This window comes from Oncorhynchus nerka, linkage group LG9a, assembly GCF_034236695.1.
Source record: "Oncorhynchus nerka isolate Pitt River linkage group LG9a, Oner_Uvic_2.0, whole genome shotgun sequence".
Lineage (NCBI taxonomy): Eukaryota > Metazoa > Chordata > Actinopteri > Salmoniformes > Salmonidae > Oncorhynchus > Oncorhynchus nerka.
In genome coordinates this window covers 29,596,403-29,624,121 of record NC_088404.1, presented here as the reverse complement: position 1 = coordinate 29,624,121, position 27,719 = coordinate 29,596,403, and the positions used below count along the sequence as shown (strand labels likewise).

Here is a 27,719-nt window from a genome sequence, read left to right as displayed (position 1 = left end):
AGTTTGTTCTGTTAGGTGACCTAAACTGGGATATGCTTAACACCCCGGCAGTCCTACAATCTAAGCTAGATGCCCTCAATCTCACACAAATCACCTAGGAACCCACCAGGTACAACCCTAAATCTGTAAACAAGGGCACCCTCATAGACGTCATCCTGACCAACTGGCCCTCCAAAAACACCTCCGCTGTCTTCAACCAGGATCTCAGCGATCACTGCCTCATTGCCTGTATCCGCTACGGATCCGCAGTCAAACGACCACCCCTCATCACTGTCAAACGCTCCCTAAAACACTTCTGTGAGCAGGCCTTTCTAATCGACCTGGCCCGGGTATCCTGGAAGGATATTGACCTCATCCCGTCAGTTGAGGATGCCTAGTCATTCTTTAAAAGTAACTTCCTCACCATTTTAGATAAGCATGCTCCGTTCAAAAAATGCAGAACAAAGAACAGATATAGCCCTTGGTTAACTCCAGACCTGACTGCCCTCGACCAGCACAAAAACATCCTGTGGCGGACTGCAATAGCATCGAATAGTCCCCGCGATATGCAACTGTTCAGGGAAGTCAGGAACCAGTACACGCAGTCAGTCAGGAAAGCAAAGGCCAGCTTCTTCAGGCAGAAATTTGCATCCTGTAGCTCTAATTCCAAAAAGTTCTGGGACACTGAAGTCCATGGAGAACAAGAGCACCTCCTCCCAGCTGCCCACTGCACTGAGGCTAGGGAACACGGTCACCACCGATAAATCCATGATTATCGAAAACTTCAACAAGCATTTCTCAACGGCTGGCCATGCCTTCCTCCTGGCTACTCCAACCTCGGCCAACAGCTCCACCCCTTCCCCCGCAGCTACCCGCCCAAGCCTCTCCAGGTTCTCCTTTACCCAAATCCAGATAGCAGATGTTCTGAAAGAGCTGCAAAACCTGGACCCGTACAAATCAGCTGGGCTTGACAATCTGGACCCTCTATTTCTGAAACTATCCGCCGCCATTGTCGCAACCCCTATTACCAGCATGTTCAACCTCTCTTTCATATCATCTGAGATCCCCAAGGATTGGAAAGCTGCCGCAGTCATCCCCCTCTTCAAAGGGGGAGACACCCTGGACCCAAACTGTTACAGACCTATATCCATCCTGCCCTGCCTCTCTAAGGTCTTCGAAAGCCAAGTCAACAAACAGGTCACTGACCATCTCGAATCCCACCGTACCTTCTCCGCTGTGCAATCTGGTTTCCGAGCCGGTCACGGGTGCACCTCAGCCACGCTCAAGGTACTAAACGATATCATATCATAACCGCCATCGATAAAAGACAGTACTGTGCAGCCGTCTTCATCGACCTTGCCAAGGCTTTCGACTCTGTCAATCACCATATTCTTATCGGCAGACTCAGTAGCCTCAGTTTTTCTGATGACTGCCTTGCCTGGTTCACCAACTACTTTGCAGACAGAGTTCAGTCTGTCAAATCGGAGGGCATGCTGTCCGGTCCTCTGGCAGTCTCTATGGGGGTGCCACAGGGTTCAATTCTCGGGCCGACTCTTTTCTCTGTATATATCAATGATGTTGCTCTTGCTGCGGGTGATTCCCTGATCCACCTCTACGCAGACGACACCATCATCAGACGACACCCGTCCTTGGACACTGTGCTATCTAACCTCCAAACGAGCTTCAATGCCATACAACACTCCTTCCGTGGCCTCCAACTGCTCTTAAACGCTAGTAAAACCAAATGCATGCTTTTCAACCGTTCGCTGTCTGCACCCGCACGCCCAACTAGCATCACCACCCTGGATGGTTCCGACCTAGAATATGTGGACATCTATAAGTACTAGACCTAGGTGTCTGGCTAGACTGTAAACTCTCCTTCCAGACTCATATCAAACATATCCAATCTAAAATCAAATCTAGAATCGGCTTTCTATTCCGCAACAAAGCCTCCTTCACTCACGCCGGCAAACTTACCCTAGTAAAACTGACTATCCTACCGATCCTCGACTTCGGCGACGTCATCTACAAAATAGCTTCCAATACACTACTCAGCAAACTGGATGCTGTTTATCACAGTGCCATCCGTTTTGTTACTAAAGCACCTTATACCACCCACCACTGCGACCTGTATGCTCTAGTTGGCTGGCCCTTGCTACATATTCGTCGCCAGACCCACTGGCTCCAGGTCATCTACAAGTCCATGCTAGGTAAAGCTCCGCCTTATCTCAGTTCACTGGTCACGATGGCAACACCCACCCGTAGCACGCACTCCAGCAGGTGTATCTCACTGATCATCCCTAAAGCCAACACCTCATTTGGCCGCCTTTCGTTCCAGTTCTCTGCTGCCTGTGACTGGAACGAATTGCAAAAATCGCTGAAGTTGGAGACTATTATCTCACTCACCAACTTCAAACATCTGCTATCTGAGCAGCTAACCGATCGCTGCAGCTGTACATAGTCTATCGGTAAATAGCCCACCCAATTTGACCTACCTCATCCCTATACTGTTTATATTTATTTACTTTTCTGCTCTTTTGCACACCAATATCTCTACCTGTACATGACCATCTGATCATTTATCACTCCAGTGTTAATCTGCAAAATTTTAATTATTCACCTACCTCCTCATGCCTTTTGCACACAATGTATATAGACTATTTTATTTTTCTACTGTGTTATTGACTTGTTAATTGTTTACTCCATGTGTAACTCCGTGTTGTCTGTTCACACTGCTATACTTTATCTTGGCCAGGTCGCAGTTGCAAATGAGAACTTGTTCTCAACTAGCCTACCTGGTTAAATAAAGGTGAAATAAAAAAATAAAAAATTGTCCATAAACACAAAGAAATCAAAACAAGAGTTAGCGATACAAAATGGTTACATATGGACAACCCATTTTAAACACTCTACAACACCGTTAAAATTGACACAAACGCAGAATAACGCTAAATTCATGAGTTGAATGGATTAGAAAATGCTATAAAGGACAATCCTTTGGTCTCCCCAATTACTGACCAGGAGCTCTATTAGAAACTTCAGGCCCTCCAATTTAAAAAAGCATGCGTACCTGATGGCATCCTAAATGAGATGTTCAAACTCATTAGTGCAAAATTTAAATTGGCTATATTAAAACTGTTTAATTTGATCCTGAGTGTAGGTTATTACCCTGACATCTGGAATCAAGGACTCATAACCCCAATCTTTAAGAACGGAGACAAATTTGACCCTAACAATTACAGAGGCATTTGTGTGAACAGTAACCTGGGGAAGGTTTTCTGTACTATTATAAATGTAAGAGTTCTAAACTTCCTTAAAACCTCGTAGAACCACCCATCCCGGATCCGGTATATTTGTCATCAGCAACGCTGAATCGCATAGCGCAACAGTCAAATAATATTACTAGAAAATATTCATATTCATGAAATCACAAGTGCACTATAGCGAAACACAGCTTAGCCTTATGTTAAAACCTGTTATGGCTGTGATCTCCGTACAGGGATCAACATCAGGGGAAATTTCAGAGTGACAACTAAAAATACAATTTCGTAACATTAAACATTCTTGAAAATGCAAGTGTCTTACACCCTTCAAAAGATTTGAATCTTGGTAATCAAACTACGTTTTCCAATTTAAAATAGCATGCTTTTGTTTGAGAAGAGCAATCAAGAACAGAAACATTTTCCGCCATGACAGTTTTTACACATTCACATCTGAAGGTAAAAATTATGACTTACATTCTGATATCTTGCTCTTATTTCTCTTCCCGAGTGTCCCATTGATCAAATGAAGTGCCGTTTTCTTTGATAAAATCAATTTTTATAGCCTAAATCTAAACATTTTGTAAACCGTTAGTGCCGTGAATTCCATCTCTATACATTTTTTACGGAGCATTCGGCGTGATTCCACCCTGTAAACAATCGTTTATCTAGTCATGGTGGGTTTCAGTGCATTCCTCTGGATGTTTGCAACACAGTCAAACATCATTGTTTTTTTTGAGGGGAGTATTGACCGAAGTGAGCTGATTTGAAGACAACGATAATTGACTACCTTACGCACCAATAATTTTAGCGAAGCTTCATTGATTGACTATATTTCTGCCCAATCACCACTGATCTTCTTGAAATCTAGCTGGGTAGATAGCCAATGAGCTGAGGTAAACGCCAGTATGTAATGGTTTGGGGTTGGACCACAATTCCTTGTTTGTAATCGCTTGCGCAGGGAACTCCATTCTCGCCTTGACGATCAGAGGAGTTGCTGTAAGGTTTTTTACGCGCAGCTGTATTTCGGAAAGTTGTAGTTTCAACGATTTCATTGAAGATATCATGGCGAATAAATCATGTAAAGCGAAGTCAAAGTCTAAAGTGAAAGTGAGACAGATTTTTTGTTTGAGGAATCTTGGAGTGTTATGATTCAAACAAACTGAGGAGCATTTCAAACTAAGTACAGAATCAATCATTAGGATATTTTTAACATGTAGCTTCAATAAAGTTCCAACCGGAGTATTCCTTCTTGTCTTCATGAGCAATGGAACGCAAGTACCATGGGAAATAAGCGTATCCAGAAAATGGCTGACTGCCAGACACCTGAAAGATTCTGCTATCATTCACTCTCACAACACCATAGAAGTCTCATTAAAATGTATATTGATGGTTGACATCTAGTGGAACCCCTAGGCAGTGCAACTTCATTAATATCTCAAGGGGATTTCATTGGGGACTCTGGTGAATACATACAAAGCTCAGATTTATCACTTCCTGATACTCACAGACATCATTCAAACAGTTTTAGAAACTTTAGAGTGTTTTCTATCCAATACTAATAATAATATGCATATATTAGCAACTGAGACTGAGGAGCAGGCCGTTTACTTTGGACAACTTATTCATCCAAGCTACTCAATACTGCCCCCCCAGCCAAAATAAGTTAATGGCATTAACCTGGTGCACACAGAAAACACATGAATCACAGTTTCTTTCATTACACAGAAAGGACACCCCTGCCCGATTCTTGGTTCAACCCGTGACAACCAGCTGTTAGTGGCCAGGGCTCCAAGAAGAACCCTTAACTGCCCTCCTTCGTGGACGGTCATGTACAACATTGCCGCCCTCAGCCAGTGATGGCCCGACCAGAAAAAATCTACCAGCTTGCGTCTGCGAGCAGACCGGCGGGTGGGTAGAGGACAGCCAGTTTATGCCACAGGGAAGATGCCACCAGGTTGTTGTTTATCAGCACCCTCCCTCTATATGACACTTTGGACAGTAGCCACTTCCACCTGGCCAGTCTTGACACCACTGCCCGTGACAGCCCATCCCAGTTCTTCCTGACCCACTTCTCCGAGCCCAGGTACACCCTCAACACTTTAAGCCCTTCACAGCCCCACTGCAAACCCCCTGGAAGCAGAGGACGGGCCCTATCCCCCCATGCCCCACATAAGAGTTTTGCTCTTGCCCCAGTTCACCATAGCTGAAGAAGCTCCCTCGTACACCTTCAGACTAGTCTCTAGTGCCTGCATATCCTGACCATCACAGAAACATCATCTGCATATGCTGACACTGCTATGCCTGTCACCACATCCATGCCTGTCCAGCACACTCCCTGCAGTCTCCTGCGTAGCAGTCCCAAAAAAGGCTCAATGGCTAGTGTGTATAACTGCCCAGATAGAGGACATCCTTGTCTAATGCCCCGTCTCACCCAGACTGGCCTACTGAGCCCCCCTCCCACCTTGACCATACATGACGCCCCAGCATACAACAACTTCACACAGGTCAAAAACCTCTTCCCAAACCTAAACCCAAACATCGCATTAAACAGATACTCATGGTCAAAAGCCTTCTCTTGATCTAAAGAGACCAGTCCAAAGTTCACATGAGAACCTCTCGACAAGTCCAACATGCCTCTGATTAAGAACAAGTTGTCCATGATTGAGCGTCCCGGTACACAATATGTTTGGTCCTTATGTACTATCGAGTCCAAATGAGACTTCTGTCTGTTAGAGAGGACCTTGGAAAATATATTGTAGTCCGCACAGAGTAATGCCACAGGCCTCCAGTTCTTAAGTTCACACAAGTCCCCTTTTTTGGGCATGAGAGTCAGAGCCGCCAGTCGGCAGCTCATCGGCAACTCTCCTACCCCGATGCATTCACGCAACACGCAAAATAAATCCTGTCCAATTATTCCCCAGAATTTTTTATAAAACACAATTGGGAGTCCATCGACCCCCGGTGCACGACTGGGGGACATCTGGGTTACGGCACCTGCCGGTTCATGGGACAACAGAGGAATGTCAATTTCATCCCTCTGTGCCAGAGAGAGCTTAGGGAGACCTGCGAACAAGACCTGAGCACACATAGGATCACACACTTCTGCCCTATACCGCTCTCGCATCTCCCCTACCACAGAGGTCACCCGCCCATTAGACAACCGCAGACAATGCGTACCCTTGGCTTCACCGATCTGTCTTTCCAAACCAAAGAAGAAGGAGCTAGGAGCATCCATCTCCTTGAGCATGGAGAACCTAGCTCTTACAAGTACTCCTTTTGCTTTAACCTGGAAAAAACTACCCAGGTTCCTACGTAATTCAGCTAAATTAACCCGAAGGCCTACATTGCCTTGCCCCACCTTCTCTATCTCCATCTCTCTAATACAACACTCTAGTTCCCCCAATACTCTCCTTGCCTCTGAGGATGAAAGAGCTGTGTACTGTTGACAGAAAAGCAGAATTTGGACTTTCCCCACATCCCACCATTGACTCAGAGACTCATACTCCTCTCTTCGCTGCCCCCACCTTTCCGAAATCTGAGCAAAAAGTGGCATCTTGTAAGAGCTTTACATTGAACTTCCAATAGGATGCTTGCCGGGGCCCTGGTGAAATAGACAGCCGAGCCATAGTTATGTGGTGATCCGAAAACCCCACCGGGAGAATGGTAGCGCCTAACAGCCCATTGTTCCGATTCCTAGACATGTAAAACCGATCAAGTCGGGATGCACTCCCCCTAGCCCCAAAAACCTTTACCCATGTATACTGTCTTGTGTTGGGATGTTTATTTCTCCAAACATCCACTAGGTCGAACTGATTAATTATGTCCCTTAACACTGCCACTGACACTGAATGAGGCTCATCCCCATTTCTGTCTTTTGTAAAAATCCATTGTACAGTTCCAGTCCCCTCCGACCACCAGCGTCTCCTCAGGCGTTACCTGTGAGAGTTCCTGTCTAAGACTCCCAAATTTAAAAAAAACTCTCTCCCTGTATTAGGCGCATACACATTTATAAAGACAAAACCCATGTAGTTAATATCTGCTTTTACAACAAGCAGCCTACGCTTACACACCTCCTTTGAGGAGCACATTTTTACAGACAGACCTGGTGCAAAAACGACTGCCACCCCTGCACTAAAATGTGTCCCATGGCTTAACCTCTTAAGTCGACCCTCTACTTTTTTGAACATTCTGTTAAAAATCGCGCAACATTTCAGCGCCCTGCTACTCATGCCAGGAATATAGTATATGCATTTGCTTAGTCTGTGTGGATAGAAAACACTCAGACGTTTAAAAAACTGGTTAAATCACTGCTGTGGCTTTACCAGAACGGCATTTACATCGAAAAGCACAGGAAAAACTGATCACTGAAAATGGGAAAATATATCCATGCGCTACTTGAACCCATTGATAAACGTGAACCACAATTAATTGACTGAGGTTGCAGTACCTACAGCTTCCATACGGTGTCTAGAGTCTTGTCATTTCCCTTCGAGTTTTTCTTGGTCAAACACATACAGGACATCAGTATCTCCTCCGGTCTAGGACCGGATATTTTCGTTGAGTTTCTAGCCGGACATTTTTCCAGACGGACAGCTAATGATCTTTACATCGCCTCCTGATGAATTTTATCGCTTATTAACGTTTACTAATACCTAAAGTTGCATTACAAACATATTTCGAAGTGTTTTGTGAAAGTTTATCGTCGACTTTTGAATTTTAAAAATGACGTTACGTTTTGAAACAATGTTTTTTTCGTTTATCACACAGTCTACATATAACGATATCTAGGCTTTATATGGACCGATTTAATCGAAATAAAGAACCAAATAGTGTTTATGGGACATCTAGGAGTGCCAACAAAGAAGATGGTGAAAGGTAATGAATGTTTTCTATTTTATTGTGCGGTTTGTGTAACGCCGAAATGCTAATTATTTTGTTTACGTCCCCTGTGGGTCTTTTGGGGTGTTGCATGCTATCAGATAATAGCTTCTCATGTTTTCGCCGAAAAGCATTTTAAAAATCTGACTTGTTGCCTGGATTCACAACGAGTGTAGCTTTAATTCGATACCCTGCATGTGTATTTTAATGAACTTTTGAGTTTTAACTAATACTATTAGCATTTAGCGTAGCGCATTTGCATTTCCAGAGCTCTAGTTGGGACGCAAGCGTCCCGAGTAGAAGCAACAGGTTAACACACTTGCCCCTTTCCACCAGAGCCCCCAATCGACTTTATTCAACACATCATCACTATGCAGAAACACCTGAACTTTTTTTGTTTTCATATTCACCCAACACACTCCTCTTTCCCTCATCTCTGGCACCATTTGTATTGAGCGAGCCTACCCGACGAGTCTGCATAAGAAGTGGGAGAAAAGCCAGCAAAGAAACAGACCAATAGCAAATCTCAAAAAGCCCCAGTGTCAGAAAGAAAATACATCTAAACAGTGTCTGAAGGTAAACCTTTACGCACTGTTGAGACCTACTTCCTCAACTTAAACTGTTTCCTGGGTGAGAGGACACCATGCCCCTCATTTTTCATAGCATGTTGTACTGATCTTACAAACTTTCTCGGATCAGAAAAAAAAGCCTCAAGATTAACTTTTTTCCCCTTGGTCTCATTCAGGAACCTTGTCAGTTCTCTCAACCGGTACTTTGACCCCTCTGCTTGACTGGCTGTCAGCTCCAGGCCCATTGAAGAGGAGTTTGAAAACAATAACTCCTCATCCTCTTCCTCACACTCACTTTCCTCCTAATCTCTATCTCCCATCCTGACCACCTGCCCTTCCTCTCTGGTCAGGGCATCCCCCACAGCAACAGGCAAAGTTTCCATGGTGCCTTTGACCACACCCTTTTTCCTTTTCCGCTTGACACCCTCCTCCTACCCCCCTAGTCTCTAACACTTCCCCACTATACTCTCCTCATCCACTAGCATAACCTGACTAGACCCAGCCTCATCTACACCACGCTCCATAGCATGACTAGGCCCAGCATCATCTACACCACCATCCATAGCATAACTTGGCCCAGCCTCAGATACCTCACCATCTCTAGCCTGACTAGGCTCCGCCTCCGCTACCCCACGATCACTAGCCTGACTAGACCCAGCCTCCGCTACCCCACCATCTCTAGCCTGACTAGACCCAGCCTCCGCTACACCACCATCCATAGCCTGACTAGACCCAGCCTCCGCTACACCACCATCCATAGCCTGACTAGACCTAGCCTCATCTACCCCACCATTCATAGCATGACTAGACCCAGCCTCAGCTACCCCACCATCTCTAGCCCGACTAGGCCCAGCCTCAGCTACCCCACCATCTCTAGCCCGACTAGGCCCACCACCGTCTCTTGCATGACTAGGCCCAGCCTCATCTACACCACCATCCCTGGCATGACTAGGCCCAGTCTCATCTACACCACCATCCCTGGCATGACTAGGCCCAGCTTCTGCTGTCTGCATCTCATTACCCCCTGCACGTTGACCTTGATTTCCCCCACTGGCGCTTGTACCCTCACCTTGTCTACGGCCTTTATGTGGGCACGCGAAGCTCAAATCGCCACACTCACAACACTGTAGACTATTTGTGCTGGCAAACCCTGCATAGAGTCCCTCCCCATGCCTCACTTAAAAATGCACATTTAGCTGTTGCTCATTGTTATTCAGAAACATAAACACTTGCCTCCGGAACGAAACAACGCGCTTAACGGCATCTGCCTGAAAACCTGCCGACAGTACACGAAAACCGCTAGCAAACTTACCAAAACAACTCAGCTCCTTCCTGATTTGATCATCCGTAATAAACTGAGGCAAATTTGCAACTACCACTCTTGTCGAAGGGGTAGAGAGAGGTGAAATTGGCACCAACACACCCCTTACAAATGTTCCACTAGCAATTAGCCTACAGCTTTGTTCATTCTAGAATCTGTGGAAAAAGTTTAGATGGTACAATGTAATGTTATAAATCCACAATGAATGTTCTTAACCTTTAGATGCACAACATGGGCCGGGGAGGCTCACAGGGATATTGGTATCCTCAGTATCATAGTTCCCCCAAAATGTTGTTTTGAACATAAATACACTGTCATTTAAGCTTTAAAACTGCAAATGGCATACTCTGCCCCATGGCAAAATGTGTAGAATTGACGGAAACTTGCTTTAAAACTGCAACATTGTCTCTCTGATGCCAAGAGGAGGGCCTTTAAAGTGTTATTTCCCAGTGCCTGAGACTTGATTAGTCCGGCTGTGCAATGCAGAAGTCATAGTAATACTGCTTGTATGCTTTTTGTATCGCACTCCGTGGGCTCTATTCAATCTGCATTGCGATAGTTCAGTCTTACAGCGTGATTGAAATTTAAAGGTAACATTCCCGCTTTAGAAGAGGCTGCATTCACGGTAAAAGCTGCATATATCGGCTCAATAGGAAATGTCTTTTATATTTCTATCATGAAATCTGTAACGCTTCAACTTTACAGCTTTTTAGTGATGAATTTGTTATCACAAAAGGGCTCCCAAAATTTGCTTAGCAACTCAGATAAGTTGCATGGACTCACTCTGTGTGTTGTAATGGTGTTTAACTACTTAGTGACTGGGGGGCAGTATTGAGTAGCTTGGATGAATAAGATGTCCAGAGTAAACTGCCTGCTACTCAGCCATAAAAGCTATAATATGCATATAATTAGTATATTTGGATAGAAAACACTCTGAAGTTTCTAAAACTGTTTGAATGATGCCTGAGTATAACAGAAGGCGAAAACCTGAGAAAAACGGCAGGCGAAAACCTGAGAAAAATCCAACCAGGAAGTGGGAAATCTGAGGTTTGTAGGTTTTCAACTCATAGCCTATCGAAGATACAGTGGGATATTGGTCATGTTGCACTTCCTAAGGCTTCCAGTAGACGTCAACAGTCTTTTGAACCTTGGTTGATGCTTCTATTGTGAAGTGGGGCCGAATGAGATGGGATTGAGCCACGTGTCTGGCAGATTACCACGAGCTCGTGACGGGCGGTCATGTGAAAGTTAGCTTGCATTCCATTGCTTTTTTACAGACAAAGTAATTCTCCGGTTGGAACATTATTGAAGATTTATGATAAAAAACATCCTAAAGATTGATTCTATACTTCGTTTGACATGTTTCTACGACCTATAATATAACTTTTTGGACTTTTCGTCCGACCTTTCGGGCTGGACTTGCACGCGTGTTTGGATTTATTTCCCAAACGCCCTAACAAAAGGAGCTATTATGAACTTTATCGAACAAATCAAACATTTATTGTGGAACTGGGATTCCTGGGAGTGCATTCTGAGGAAGATCATCAAAGGTAAGGGAATATTTATAATGTTATTTCTGACTTCTGTTGACTGCACAATATGGCGGATATCTTTTTGGCTTGTTTGGTCTCTGGGCGCCGTACTCAGATTATTGCATGCAATGCATTTTCCGTAAAGTTTTTTTTTAATCTGACACAGCGGTTGCATTAAGGAGAAGTTTATCTAAAGCTCTATGTACAATAGTTGTATCTTTTATCAATGTTTATTATGAGTATTTCTGTAAATTGATGTGGCTCTCTGCAAAATCACCGCATGTTTTGGAACTACTGACCATAACACGCCAATGTAAAATGAGATTTTTGGATATAAATATGCACTTTATTGAACAAAACATACATGTATTGTGTAACATAAAGTCCTATGAGTGTCATAGGATGAAAGGTTAGTGATTAATTCTATCTATATTTCTGCTTTTTGTGACTCCTCTCTTTGGCTGGAAAAATGGCTGTGTTTTTCTGTGACTTGGTGGGGACCTAACATAATCGTTTGTGGTGCTTTCGCTGTAAAGCCTTTATATGAAATCAGACACTGTGGCTGGATTAACGAGAATTTTATCTTTGAAATGGTGCAAAAATACTTGTATGCTTGAGGAATTTTTATTGAGATTTTTGTTGTTTTGAATTTGGCGCCCTGCACTTTCACTGGCTGTTGTCCGGTTGGGATGCTACCGTCCCAAATATCTCAGAGAGGTTAATATTTTTTTTTTGATGACTACCCCATCTCTGTACACCACATACACAATTATCTTTAAGGTCCCTCAGTCGAGTAGTAAATTTCAAGCACAGAGTCAATGACAATTGACCACTCTGTAGAGCTGCCTCCAGAACAAGACTCACGACAAGAAATGCTAATTAGCTAATGTTAGTAATTAGATATGTAGAAGGGTGAGCCGGTCAAGGATCGATTCAGACAAAGTGGTAAATTGTATGACAAGCGACAGTTTATTCAGAGTGAAGATATCTGGTACAGCGTAATTACGGCTCTCCCGTTAGCTCGCACAGAACAGCAGGAAAAGAGGCCGTTAACAGTCAGCACACCCCTTATATGTGGAACAGAAAGTAGGTTGATTCTAGAAGATCGGATCTTTGGATTGGTTTAGGCTGGGTGTAGTCTGTAGTCTTCCGCCATTGGCTCAGTTGTCTGTCCGTCATCGTAGAATCCTCTTCGGGCACACAATGTTCGGCTAGAAAGGAGATTATGTGTGTGCGCTGGTTTAGCAGTTAGTGTGTAATGTGGGAGCTATCCTGTAGGGGACCCCGCAGGCTTTACTGTGAGTTGTAGCCATGTATTAGCAGTAGGCTGGTCACCTGCATAAGAAATAGCATTTCTTAACAAAACCCTCTCTTCACGTCTCACCAGAGACGTGACACAACCTAACTAGATCCAGACACAAAGAGAAACTTCTCCCAAAGGGACTATGAAATAAGGCACGGTATTAAACAGAAATAGATATATATGTATTACCATCATGTTCTCCATTCAATCCCACTATGTACTAAGTTGGCTACCAGCCACCTAGGAACTTACAACCCTCATTTAACAGAGCGGAGAACAACAGCTCAAAATAAAAGTAAAATGATTGTCCAAATAAGCCAACTTTTTCCCGCAGGAAAAAGTTGTGATTCCCTCTCTTCACATCTCCTAAGAGATGTGATATAGTCGAGATACATTACTCCAAGCAAAAACGAAAACATAATCCAAAAAGGAAAAATAGCCTAAACTAGGTAAGTCTATACGGAAATGGGCCACAAAGAAAAATAATTTCCCCCTCTTCCCATCCCAGATGGGACACGACATACAATGGAGAAGCTTAATCAATAAAAGCAACTGGATCCCCCTCCTAAAATGGCTGCAAAAACTGAAAGATGGGTCTCATGCTCCATACCGTTATCTCGCACCTGGCTCCTGTTATCTAACAAAAGACCGCTTGTTCTCGCAACCCCACGCTCTGAATGTGCCCTCCCTTCTGTATTTTTCCAGCATGAGAAAGTTCCATGGCCCTGATACTTTTAACAATGTTTCAAATCAGCTAGGTAGCATAACACATACATACATCCACACAAGGCAACAGCAGATAATATTCAATCATATATATGGTAATGGCTATAATGTAAAATAACCCCAAGGGTGTGAACAAAAATACAGCAATGAATCATATAACAGTTACAAAGTTTAAACTACCTTCATGTCAAAAGAGAACAGCTCATTCAAAAACAGAACAAAAGAAAATAGTGTGAAATTTAAGTCCCCCTTTTGACACCCGCTAGGGTGTCACTCATTATCCTTTATTTCAGCAGTCATAGCATTTCATGAAAATAATAAAAAGTGTATTATTAATAACAAGTGATATATGCTTTTGTTGTATGCTTTTGTTTCCCCCTTTTATCACCCACAAGGGTGTCACTTATCAAAAACAGGATAAAACTTTATTGTTATTGACATGTAAGATGTAGGATAAAACTTTGGTCATGGAAAACAGAGTAAAGAATTATTAGAAACCATCTGGTCCTCTCAGCTACTCCTATCCTGTACCAGGTGGGCTCCTTGCCACCCAGGGACTCTAAACCTTCACAACAGGGAGAACAAACATACTGGAAAGAAAACCTATCATAAAAATGTATAACAAGGAACTGTGGTGGTGTAAAATTATTCTACTACCTCACCCACAGCATACCATGTGTCATCCTCAGTCAGTCCCATCCTCCCCTGAAAGCATGCTTCAGTATCGGCATCGCCAACTGGAGCATCAAGCAAAGGCATCATGCCTGAAGCCTTCACCACATCTGTAACAGACTTCTTAAAACACGGTATGATGCAAGCAGCACATCACATCAATAACAAATAATACAAGAATTAGGGTCAGAAATCCAGTAACCATCATACCAGTGTACTTACCAAACCAGGCCAAGAGAACAGACTCCTCCACCCCCCCGTGGACCTCATCTTAGCAGATAGTGCATCAAGCCCGCCTTAGATATACTACCATCTGGACTGGTATTATTAGGAATATACGTGCAACATTGTTCACCGAACATCTTGCAGACGTCCCCCTGACTGGCAAGAAGCATATCCCAGGCAAGTCTATTCTGTCTGGAAACCCCAAATGTGGCCTCAAGCTGTTCAGACATACCAGTGAGTGCATCACGGGAGTAATTCACAAAACGCTGTTGATTATAGTAGATATAATTAATCCATGCAGTCTGTCTAGCATCCACCATGGCTGGACCTATAGTAGGTAGTAAGTGCCAGAGTCCATCATTCCTACCCAAGGCCTGAAACTCATGAGGAATCCCCACTGGCACTCCCAACAGGTTAGTGTGTATGTCGACTACATCCTCTGTCCATGGAGCACTACATCTATGTCTCCCATGGGATGGAATGTTTTCAGGTCCCCTGGATACAGAACCCAACAGCTGTTCAGCAGCAACATCAACAATGGTCAGTGGAATTATCAAACTGGTCAGACCACACATACCTTGCCATTCTCCTCTAAGAATGGGTCTCAGCACTCTTTTGGCTCCACACATCAGCCAGACCACTAGTTTGGTTTAGGCCTGTAACTGGCCAAGTGGAATTAATGGTTATGTTACTACTGCAATCAAGCTTCAGGCAATCTCCCATAATCAATGCCATTACCTGTACCCGTGATGCACTCGTAATTGCCCCCATATGCCTCAACACCCCAAGAGGCCCAATGAGGAGGTACTGCAGGAAACACAAGGCTCAAAGAGGAACAGAGGGTTGAATTGGGCTTAACCTGATAAAAACTTCTCAGAATACACAACCACCCCTCTCCTTCTCCTACAGCAAATGGGTGTGTAGCCAGAACAGGTCTAGCATGACTACAAATAATGCAGTCCTTTCTTCTCAGGGTTTTAGCTGTGTACCTCATATAAGACAGCCACAAATTGTCCCTACCATCAAAACCAGTCTCAGTGCCTAATTGATCAATAGCCGAATAGTCTCTAACATTAATTACCTGAATGGTATTTTTAACACAGTGGTGGTAGAGGAGTGTGTCCAGTTACCTCTGGTCTTGGCAGTACCTTAATAGAAAACACACCCATCATGGCTGTCCTCGTCCTTTGTAGTCCGAGGGTGTGAGTGCCTGCATCAGAGAGCTTAATAGTTTTGATGGTTAGTAGGATTTCATCACCTTTACAAAGTTCAACATTGCTCCCAGGTTTCCCCATATCATGGAAAACCTATCCACCTTTGTGGGATCCCCTATGCTATAAGGATACCCTCTTCTCCAATCCTAGAACTGTCCGAAGTCGGTTATCATGTAATCTCTACTCTAACTTCCTGTCTACCCAGATCTAGGGATCTCTTATGCTTATTTTGGAACAAAATACACATCACTTAGCCAGAGCCAGACACATCTTCACTTCTATGAACAAAAACAGGGGTGATAGGACAGGTAGGGTTACTTCATTCGAGAGATGGCCCCCGGAATTCTGTTAATTCCAGTTCTTCTCCCGAACTCTGTTTATTGTCCGACAGTGAAAAAGTGTCTTACCCTTCCGCCGTGCGATATGAATCTGGGTAGCTCTTTCAGCTAGCTGTTACCAGGGGTCTTCTATGGTCCCCAAGCCTCTGGGACTGGATTGAGTGACTTCACCTGTAGTTCACCCGTAATGCATAAAATCCTGGACATACAGGCTTGGTTAACAAACAATTTCTCATATGTTTTATCTGATTATATCTTTAACTTCTATGCCCAATTGTTAGCTTACATTTTTTTAATTATTAGTTTCTTATCCAATAGGCCCCATCCTATCCTAGACTAAATTATTAGTTTCTTATCCAATAGGCCCCATCCTATCCTAGACCACAATTTAGCCATCCCCCTTTTGATACCTGGCTCTGCCCAGGTATCAACCTTACCTACTCTAAATAATGACTTAGGTAAGATTAGTATATTATCCTTATGTCTGACATCATCATGAAGGAGCCCCTTTTAGTTTTCCACATGTCCAATTCTCCCTTGGGCGTCAATCCAGTATCAATTCCCTGTCAAGTTTCTTATCTACTTAAGAACTATCTGCGCTACTTATATATTTTCTTAAATATATATTTACCAATTTAAACCTTTTCTCTCATATCTCTCAAATACCACTAAGCTTCTAACTGTTTGACTTTATCTAAAATCATGTCTATGAGTGTCAATCTCTAAAGTCCTTACATTTCCTTAATCAACCTAACAATAATCCTAAATCATCACAGATGTCCTATATACCTGTTAAATTTAATACTATTTTTGTTAAACTCCTAATAGTCAAAAAATTCAAAACAAATGCTTATCATATCAAAATCCTTCCTTCAAGGACCCTCAGTATTCTATCTGACAATAACATGAATTTAATATATGTTGCAAAGTGCAGAATTCCTTATCTACAGTAATGTATCACCCCTAAGAACTGAAACTTATTTTTCTATGTAATTCCCTGCCCTATTGGCTTAATATATCTCCTATCCCAACCTTAATGTATCTTATCTTCCCCTATTTATTCTCAATGATAAATAGGATTATTTTTTATCTGTTAATAGCCCATTCAAAAACTTCACAGCTAATGTTGTAAAACAGAATCCTGAACCACTTTCTCATTTGCAGTTCAAACAATAATTCTAACCTCCTAACCTAAACTCCTTTATAATGAATTTACCTTAAAACTAGTAACTCAATATGACCACATTCATTATACCAATGACTCTCCCCTAAGGCTGATCAGACCTTAGAAGACAGTCATGATAGGGTCAATAAGTCAACCCACCCATTTATAGTCAAGTTCTATACTACACTAGACATATTAAAGAACCCTTTATCCTTAAAATCTAAATTCACTTGTGTAATTTAAAACTCATAAAACAAAAACTCATACAGTTCCATATTTGAGCGTGCCTCTGTTGCCTCTACTTGGGACGCTTGCGTCCCAACTAGAGCTCTGGAAATGCAAATGCGCTACGCTAAATGCTAATAGTATTAGTTAAAACTCAAAAGTTCATTAAAATACACATGCAGGGTATCAAATTAAAGCTACACTCGTTGTGAATCCAGGCAACAAGTCCGATTTTTAAAATGCTTTTCGGCGACAGCATGAGAAGCTATTATCTGATAGCATGCACCAATACACTACAACAGAAAAGCACAGCAGGGGACGTAAACAAAATAATTAGCATTTCGGCGTTACACAAACCGCACAATAAAATAGAAAACAGTCATTACCTTTCACCATCTTCTTTGTTGGCACTCCTAGATGTCCCATAAACACTATTGGGTCTTTATTTCGATTAAATCGGGCCATATAAAGCCAAGATATCGTTATATGTAGACTGTGTGATAAACGAAAAAAACAGCGATTTCACAACGTAACGTCATTTTTTTAAATTCAAAAAGTAGACGATAAACTTTCACAAAACACTTCGAAATACGTTTGTAATGCTACTTTAGGTATTAGTAAACGTTAATAAGCGGTAAAAATCATCCGTTTGGCGATGTAAATATCATTAGCTGTCGTCTTGGAAAAAATTTCAGGAGAGAGCTCTTCCGGAATGATCTGGGCGGAGACCGGAGGTAAGCGGTGCCCCTCTTTCGGTTCAACCAAGAATCAAAGATGATTAAATTCACAAGACTCTCGACAACACGGGGATGCTGTGGGAGTTGAATGCTCGGTCTTATCTAATTCGGCTCACTGTTAACAATTGCTGGAAGTGGCGCAAGGATATTTATTTCCATTTTCTGTGATCAGGTTTTCCTGCGCTTTCCGATGTAACGCACGTTATGTAATAGCCACAGTCGTGATTTAACCAGTTTTAAAAACGTCCGAGGGTTTCCTATCCACACATTCTAACCATATGAACGTACTATATTCCTGGCATGAGTAGCAGGGCGCTGAAATGTTGCGCGATTTTTAACAAAATGTTCAAAAAAGTAGAGGGTCGACTGAAGAGGTTAAAGCTTCTACCCCCAAGCCATAAGACTCCTGAACAGCTAATCTGTACCGGTACCCCCTGTACATAGTCTTGCTACTGTTATTTTACTGCTGCTCTTTAATAATTTGTTATTGAAATGTTTTACTTATGTATTTTTTTACTTAAGAACCCACCCTTTTTTCAATTGCTGCCAAAAATGACAAAAATCTAACTGCCTGTAGCTCATGACCTGAAGCAAGGATATGCATATTCTTGATACCATTTAAAGGAAACAGTTTGAAGTTTGTGGAAATGTGAAATTTATGTAGGAGCATATAACACATTAGATATGGTAAAAGATAATACAACGAAAAACATGTGTTTGCACTCTCCTCAAACAATAGCATGGTATTATTTCACTGTAATAGCTACTGTAAATTGGACAGTGTAGTTAGATTAACAAGAATTTAAGCTTTTTGCCAATATCAGATATGTCTGTCCTGGGAAATGTTATTGTTAGTTAAACCTCATGCTAATCATATTAGCCTACTTTAGCTCAACTGTCCCACGGGGGACATCTGGTCTTCACTCAGACATAAAGTAATGATTCATGACAGGTGGATGTCATTGGTCAAATCAAATCATTTTTTTGTCACATTCACATTACAGTGAAATGCTTACTTACAAGCCCTTAACCAGTTTTAAGAGAAATAAGTGTTAACAAATGTTCTAATACAGACAAACATACCATATAATAAGTGTGACACTTGGAGTTTTCAAGCAGTAACAGGGAGAGTTAGTCAGGTTTCAGGCAATGTTATGACTGGTTCACCCAACCGCCTCTGCTACACTGCGATCACCTTTGATTTAGGCTACTCCATCTCTCCACAACTACCACAGAAATTGATACATTAACTGACATTTCTGATTAAGGCAACAACTGGACCCACTGAAATTGGTGACGAATTTGAATTTGGTCGAATTAGCCTGCCGAGTTAAAGAAGGCAGTGGCTTTGGGAGTTTTTAGATCTCAGGCAAGGCTACTTTTTACATGAGCAGTGTTCACCAAATAACCGCTAGTCATTCTAAACCCCTAATATAACCTTTACTACTTCAACAGAAAATAGTGAACTTGTTGTTAAACCCACAATGACTACACCTGACCAGATAATGACACCCATTCAACAAACACACGAACAAACACATGCACAATAGCTTGTGAGCGTGTTATATGAAGGTAAACTTGTTTAACATTTAAATAGATATATAGGTGGGGGGCGTCGAGGTTGCATCGTCAACCAACGAGGAGCAGCATTCCAAAGCAGGAGACAGAGAAGAAAAGGGGTGAACAGGAGGAGGGGAGGTGGGGGAAGTGAACGCGCGAGAGAGCGAAGTGAGGCAGAGCTCGTTCAGTCGGACTGTTGAGCACCGGAGCTCCACGGATTACTGTGATAGAGATCCGTCTGTTTGGTTTCTGCTGCTGCGCTCGCTCATGCCCTGGGCGCACTGACGGCTCGGCTCGGCTCGGCATTTCAGTGGTCGAACGTCTCTGAAGCGGATGCGCGAGACCCCGAGAAGGGAAAGAAGAGACTGAAACTTATTTTCCAATAACTCCGTGATTGAAAATAAAGGTGAGAGGCGATTATTATGCATGTACATTACATGTTTACAGGACATGAGCTTTTGCCTTTAAAGGGGATAATAATAATAATACATTTGCAGTACTAGTAATACATGAATGACATTTACATTACATTTAAGTCATTTAGCAGACGCTCTTATCCAGAGCGACTTACAAATTGGTAATGACAAATTATAATTATGAAGATCAGCCCACGATAATTAATGATTATTTGATTATAGGCAAATTACTATCATTATTATAATTATTGTCACTATCATTCTTCTTATTATTATGTCCATGCTTCTTTACACCAACTTAAAGTAGTCTTAATGTGGTCAGCCATCATATGGTCCAAACGCCCATATACTGCATTTATAATGGCATGGTCAGGAACAGTGTTGGAGCGCTCCTCCCTTACACAATGGTCTGCACTTCACAGTACGCGCGTGGGCTAAACAGGTGCACCAGGAGTCCATTTTAGGCAGCACATCAATCTGTACTCCCTCTAGAATCCAAAAAACATCTACCAATTGTTACATTGTCTTCATATTGTTTTATATAAGCCTAATAAAGGATTAACCTGCAACTAAAAGCTATAATTCAAGATATGTTTCTGCCATAAAACACTCTCATCTAGTGTAATAGTCAGTCGCCAATGTTTGCAGACAATGTGTGGTAATTACGTCACGGTATATCGTGCATCGGGGCTTCAAATTGCGTTGATATAATCCTTCTACCAAACGTCTCCACGGCTCCATACCTTTGTGCCAAATCGCGCGTCTTGCACGAACTGCATCATATCTGTTGCCCCGCGCAGCATTCCCACGTGTGTGGCAGGTAGCCTGCCAGGTCTTACTCAACCCGAGACAGAGAGAACAATGAAGAGAGATCATTGATTGGAAGTTTGTTTTAGTGTTGTATGTCCGAGCTCTTCTAGCGGTCATTCAGTATCTTATCGGTGTTCAGTATCTTATCAGTTGTCAATGAGCTAATACGTAGTCTTCTACATGGCCATATCCGTTATGTTTGGTAAGCAGAGTTATCTTGCATTGACTATGAGTTATAAAGGCTTTGGTTTCTCGGAGCCTACCTGGTCTGTTGTTACTGTAGCCAAAGGATGGAAAACTGGCGGCCATCAAATCAATAAGTATATATATAAAGTACTAGTCAAATGTTTGAACACATCTACTCATTCCAGGGTTTTTCTTAATTTTTTACTGTTTTCTACATTGTAGAATAATAGTGAATTCATCATAACTATGAAATAACACATGGAATCATGTAGTAATCAAAAAAGTGTTAAACAAGTCAAAATATATTTTATATTTGAGATTCTTCAGGGTTTTCACACACACGAAAGTGCTATATATTTACAATTTACCTCCCCTTCCTTGAACCAATCACTTCGCACCTCCTCCCGTCATTCAATTGCACACTCATGCACACAAGATTTGGTTGGGGGCCCCCCCACCTCATGGGCAAAACATTTTAGTGACCCCCGCTTCTTAACAGTGGAGAGAAACAACGTTTTAAAGTACATTTCCTGGAATTATACACATGTTGCCATGGTGCATCTGGAAATAAATTGTTCTGCAATTGAATTCATTTTGCCATGGGGTGGAGAGAAAATTGTGCAATTGCATAACACATTTCAGGCAATTCTGCCCATTTTGCCATGGGGTGGAGAGACATTTTAGCATTTTTAAAGCTAATTCCTACAATTCTACCCATTTTGCCATGGGGTGGAGAGACATTTTAGCATTTTTAAAGCTAATTCCTGCAATTCTACACATTTAGCTATTACTTATGCCATATTTATATAATATCTGAGTGACATTGACGAACAAAATCAATGCGGCCGCGGGGGTCCACACACACACACTCGTCTCCATGGAAACATACTCTCTTGGCACTTGATTGCGTTCACATTACTCTGACAGCCTTTCGTTTGAACACAACCAGAGGACATGTTTCCAGATGCAACATCAATCACCACTTGGGTGATATTGGTGGTCGAAGCCGGATAGAGTGGAGGTGTCTGTCAGGCCTTCAGGGGCTTTGATAAATGCATGTAGAAGATTATGAGTTAATGTTTCATCCTCCAGTGGGAGTCAGTCTGTAGGGACAGTGGCTTGCTGGAGCTTGTGTCTTCAGGCCAGGACCTGATAAAATTGTGGCCACGTAATTTTAGGGAGAATATGGAGGGGAAAGGGTCCATGCGTCTAATATGTTTTGTCCTGAGCCCGGAGGCTGCACCCGTAGACTGCAGCACTCGCTGGCTGCTGCCATACACGAATGAATACACTGCAGACATTCAAGGGGAGCTTAATGCACGCTCAAGGGCACAGTGTGCCATTTCATGTATATGTGTATCTGGAAAGGGTGCACACAAACGTGTGTGTATCTCGCAAGGGACTGTCTCGAGTGTCAACAGCCATTTACAATAATCTATATGAATGTGTTTCTGGGAGAATGATTCTAAGGACGAGGCTCACATTATGTTTGTCATAGTATTCTCCAGTATTTGTACTCCCTGAATGCAGAAATAGACTTAATGGAATTGCAAAATCCATATCTAATCTCCTTGTTGTTTTGTATTGCCTATATTGGTGACTCCATGTGAAAAACCAGAGGAGGAGAAGGAGCTGTCCAGTCCTCATGGATCTTCTGATTTTCTAGAGGGCTCTCTTGGTCTGATTGGGGTGTCTGAGGCTAGTCTGTTAACCTGGGAAAAGGATCTGGATTACTATGGGAGATTATCCAGAATCCTTCCTAGATTACGCTATGCATTGCCTCTGTAGAGGAAAAACAGAAAACGCAATAAGATACATATACACCGAATGCTAATTCTAACCCTAATTGTAACCCTAAACCTAACCCTTAAACTGTCCTAGTGGGAACATTGGTAGTTCAGGTACCGACAAGGATAGTAATACAAGACCACGCACGCCAGCCTGCCCGCCCACGCAACCACACCCACACACTAGGTTAAACCCTGGAGTGGTGCTGATCTAAGTGGACAAAGCCAAAACAATATTAAACAGAATCTTTATCTCAAACATCTTTGAAGGCATGTTTACGTACAGTATGTGTGCAGGGGGGGACTCTGCTTCTGAGAGGGAAAAAACACGTGTAGGGGACAAGGGAGATATAAAAATGAGCTCACGAAGGCACATTGGGAATATGGGAGGAATAGGGAGTAGCTGCTCAAATTAGTCAAAACATACGATCCTATATGCTTTTTTTGCCCTAATTGATCACTCTTTAATATATAGCGAGAACATAGATATGTAATATAGCAGTTATCCAACTAATATTTTCCACTCTAATTGAAAGAGGGTGCCTTCCCCTGTGATGCTGTGGAAGTGGGAGGGGAGGAAAATTAAGGGCTGATAGACTGGGAAAGGCCAGATGGTGGATTGGAGTTAACCAATAAACAAGAAATAACTCAAATAAATGAAACAGCCTTCACGCTGGTGCAGATGTTGTTAAAGAAAGACTATACATTAACATCAACACTAGGTTCTCCACATGGGGTAGACAACAAAGTGTTCTTATTGTTATAACAGCCAGGCTCGTTCACATGGCACAAAGATTACTCACATTTGAGTGTGTGTGTGTGTTCACTTGGTAATAGAGCTCAGGTAGAATGGAGGGAAGTGATATACTTTCATTTTCTGGCAGCAGAGGAGAGAAATGTATATATGAGAGAGAAAGAGAAAGGGAGAGAGTGAGAGAGACAGTGAGAGAGATGGTGTGAAAGTGAGAGAAAGTTAGAGGGCGAGAGTGAAAGTGAGAGAGGGAGGGAGAGAGAGAGAGGGAGATGACGAAAGGGAGAGCGAGAGGGAGGAAGAGGGTACACAGAGTGATCTATCAGGTATTTTATTTGGAGGAAAGGAGATAAATGGGCGGAGGGGTGACAGTGGTGTCGGTGGTGGTGGTGGGTTGGAGGTTGGTGGAGGTAGAGAGACAGTAGGACACTGTTTGATGCTAAGCGTAGCTCTGTGTGCTGAGAGGGTGAGGCCATGAGGGGGTTGCAGGTCAGTGCCATCCTCCTAGACATTAGGCATCTGTTACCTGTCACCTGCCAGGGGTAGTCAACCTCTCTCTCGTTGCTGCTTCTCTGAGATAACCAGACCTGGGAAAGACTGCTACTGAAAGAGAGATAGCGAGAGAGAGGGTGTGGGGGGTAGGGAAGAATAGAAAGGAAGAGACAGAAAAATATGCAGTATAGGTTGAGATGAGAGAGGGAAGGAAAGCAAAGATTAGAAATTAGAGTGTGCATTTATGTGTGTGTTTCCATTCATAGGGCTTCATTGTGGGCTCGCTGGCATTCTGTAGCATCTAGCTCTTGAGTAATCCTCCTGGGAACATGCAGAACCTGACAAAGTATAATCCAACTCCCTTTTCAATGTTCACCACCCTCTTCTCTCTACATCTCCCTTTACTCTCCCCTGCATATACTGTATCACACTCCCTCCCCTGTCCCGTCAAACTTTGTGTTTCTTCCTCTACTCTCCCCTGTCTATCTCTCTCTCTTCCTCTACTTTCCCCCGTCTCTCCCTCTTATCTCCCATGTCTATCCCTCTGTCTTTCTCTCTAATCTCTCGTCTATCTCTGTCTCTTCCTCTAATCTCCAGTCTCTTGCTCTGTCTCTACCTCTAATCTTCCCTGTCTATCTCTCTCTCTTCCTCTACTTTCCCCTGTCTATCTCTCTCTCTTCCTCTAATCTCCCCTGTCTCTCACTCTGTTTTTCTCTCTAATCTCTCGTCTATCTCTCTGTCTCTTCCTCTAATCTCCAGTCTCTTGCTGTCTCTACCTCTAATCTCCCCTGTATATCCCTGTCTCTTCCTCTAATCTCCCCTGTATATCCCTCTATCTCTCCCTCTAATCTCCCCTGCATATCCCTCTGTCTCTCCCTCTAATCTCCCCTGTATATCCCTGTCTCTTCCTCTAATCTCCCCTGTATATCCCTCTATCTCTCCCTCTAATCTCCCCTGCATATCCCTCTGATCTCCCCTGTATATCCCTGTCTCTTCCTCTAATCTCCCCTTTAGATCCCTCTGTCTCTCCCTCTACTCTCTGTCTCATCTCTCCTGTCGCTTTCTCTTTCTCCCTGGTCACCCCGTTTTATCATCCCATCTGTTTTTTGCCTCTCTCGTTCTCTCCTCATCTCCTTCTCTGTCTTTCTCACTCTTCCCCTGGTCCTTCAATTTCATCAATCCATCTCTTTCCTTTTTTCTCCCTCTCTTTTACTTTCATCCTTTTCCCTCACTGACGCCTTTCTTCCCATTATGCTTTATATGACTCTCCCTTTTCTAAAGGATACTTGCTATTTTTGCAGCTGTAGTCCTCCCTGAGAAAAAATGATAGCCCTTTCCCAAGGGTTGCACAAACAAAAGCCCCTTTCCTTGCTCCTTTTCCCTCTGTATGACTGCACCACAACAGACACACAGGCATTCACCAGCCTGCCTACCCGCCTTCCTGTCTACCGGCCTGCCTGCCTACTCGCCTGCCTGCCTGCACATGGCACACTAATAGATCTCCTCCGCTGGTCATAGGCAAAAACATTTCCTCTAATTTAGAATATCTATTATTCTGGGTCCCTGCGGATAGCCTGTGTAGGAAAGAATCTAGTCCCAATTGTGTTTTTCATAACTGTTTGCTGTTTCCTCACCTTCCCTCAGCAGTTTGATTCTGTTTTGAATAATGAATCCCTTGAGACTCGCGTTCAAGTTTTTCCTAATTATCCTAAACTGTGCTTCCAGGAAAGATGAATGGCATTACAGCTCACAATTCTTCTAAATATAGTGTGATAAAGCCATCGCTAACACAAACAAGCTATTTTGGTTTTATCTTCCCTGGTTTGGTGTTCAGGAGAGGGGCAAAGTGCACAGGTGGACAGTTGTCACATAAGAACATGTCTTACTGTAGAACATTACAGCACTGTAGCTGAAATGTTGTGTATCCTTTCCTTTTACAGAAAAATAGACATGTTTCCCTTAGGCATATATTTTACAGTAGTCTGCCTTAGCTGAATGTTATAGTAATGGCTAGTGAAATTGAATTTACTTACAATTTGTAGGCTAGCTGATAACGGTAAAAGCCCCAAAAAGGTAGGAAGTTACAGTTGCAAAGTAGGCCAACTCTGAGGTCAGATCAAATGTCAGTCTAGAATGTCCCTTACAAACATTGATATAGCGGACAGATGGATGAATCAATATCTGTAAGGATATGTGACAAACTCTTGCAAAGTGTATAGAATAGACTCCAACTCACAGAAATCCATGCATTTTCCTCACGTAGAATGTTTGCGTCAGATCCAACTGTACTTGTGTATTGTTCAATATTCTATAGTTAGTGGAATCTTACTGCTCTCTAAATGGTTTCAAGATTTGAAGTGCGCTTCTCTTGAAAGGCATCCTGTCGTTTGACATATATACCCATCGAAGCCCCATAATATACTACCCACCACTGCGACCTGTATGCTCTCGTTGGCTGGCCCTCGCTTCATATTCGTCGCCAAACCCACTGGCTCCAGGTCTTTGCTGGGTAAAGCCCCGCCTTATCTCAGCTCACTGGTCACCATAGCAGCACCCACCCGTAGCACGCGCTCCAGCAGGTATATTTCACTGGTCACCCCCAAAGCCAATTTCTCTTTCGGCCGCCTTTCCTTCCAGTTCTCTGCTGCCAATGACTGGAACGAACTGCAGAAATCACTGAAACTGGAGACTCATATCTCCCTCACTAGCTTTAAGCACCAGCTGTCAGAGCAGCACACAGATCACTGCACCTGTACATAGCTCATCTGTAAATATCCCATCCAACTACATCATCCCCATACTGTTATTTATTTTACTCCTTTGCTCCTTCTCTACTTGCACACTCATCTTCTGCACATCTATCACTCCAATGTTTAATTGCTGAATTGTAATTATTTCGCCACTATGGCCGATTTATTGCCTTACTGTCACGGCTGTTGAAAGAACTGGACCAAGGTGCAGTGTGGTGCGTGTACATATTCCTCTTGATTTAGGATGAAAGACCATAAACAAAGTCAACTTCCCACAAAGACCGGCGGAAAAAGAGCTATCTAAGTATGGTTCTCAGTCAGAGACAATGATAGACAGCTGTCCCTGATTGAGAACCCTACCTGGCCAAAACATAGAAATACAAATAATAGAATATAGAATACCCACCCCAACTCACACCCTGACCAAACCAAAATAGAGACATAAACATTATCTCTAAAGTCAGGGCGTGACACCCTTATCCTACCTAATTTGCACACATTGTATATAGACTTTTTCTATTGTATTATTGACTGTATGTTTATTTATTCAATGTGTAAATCTATGTTGTTGTTTGTGTCGCACTGCTTTGCTTTATCTTGGCCAGGTTGCAGTTGTAAATGAGAACTTGTTCTCATCTAGCCTACCTGGTTAAATAAAGGTGAAATAAATCAAATAAAGAAATATCAAGGACGGAAGCCCAAGATGAATATTGGTATGGAGGGGGTGGCAGGGGTGGGCTGGGGGGGCTAATACAGACCAGGGATGGGTTATAGTGGTCAGTATTCACAGAAGCAATGTGAATGGCTTGCCCCCCTCTCT

The 27,719-nt window shown here is 42.8% G+C and overlaps 1 protein-coding gene across 2 annotated transcripts in view; it reads left to right on the top strand.

The window, feature by feature from the left end:
• The first annotated feature begins 19,855 nt into the window (after positions 1-19,855).
• Positions 19,856-27,719, top strand: part of LOC115134157 (excitatory amino acid transporter 2) — a 64,636-nt gene continuing 56,772 nt past the window's right edge. For both annotated transcript variants that reach the window (XM_029667846.2, XM_065022469.1), the window contains exon 1: positions 19,856-20,113. The gene's annotated coding sequence lies outside the window, so the exon portion shown is untranslated. The remainder of the gene's footprint in view (positions 20,114-27,719) is intronic.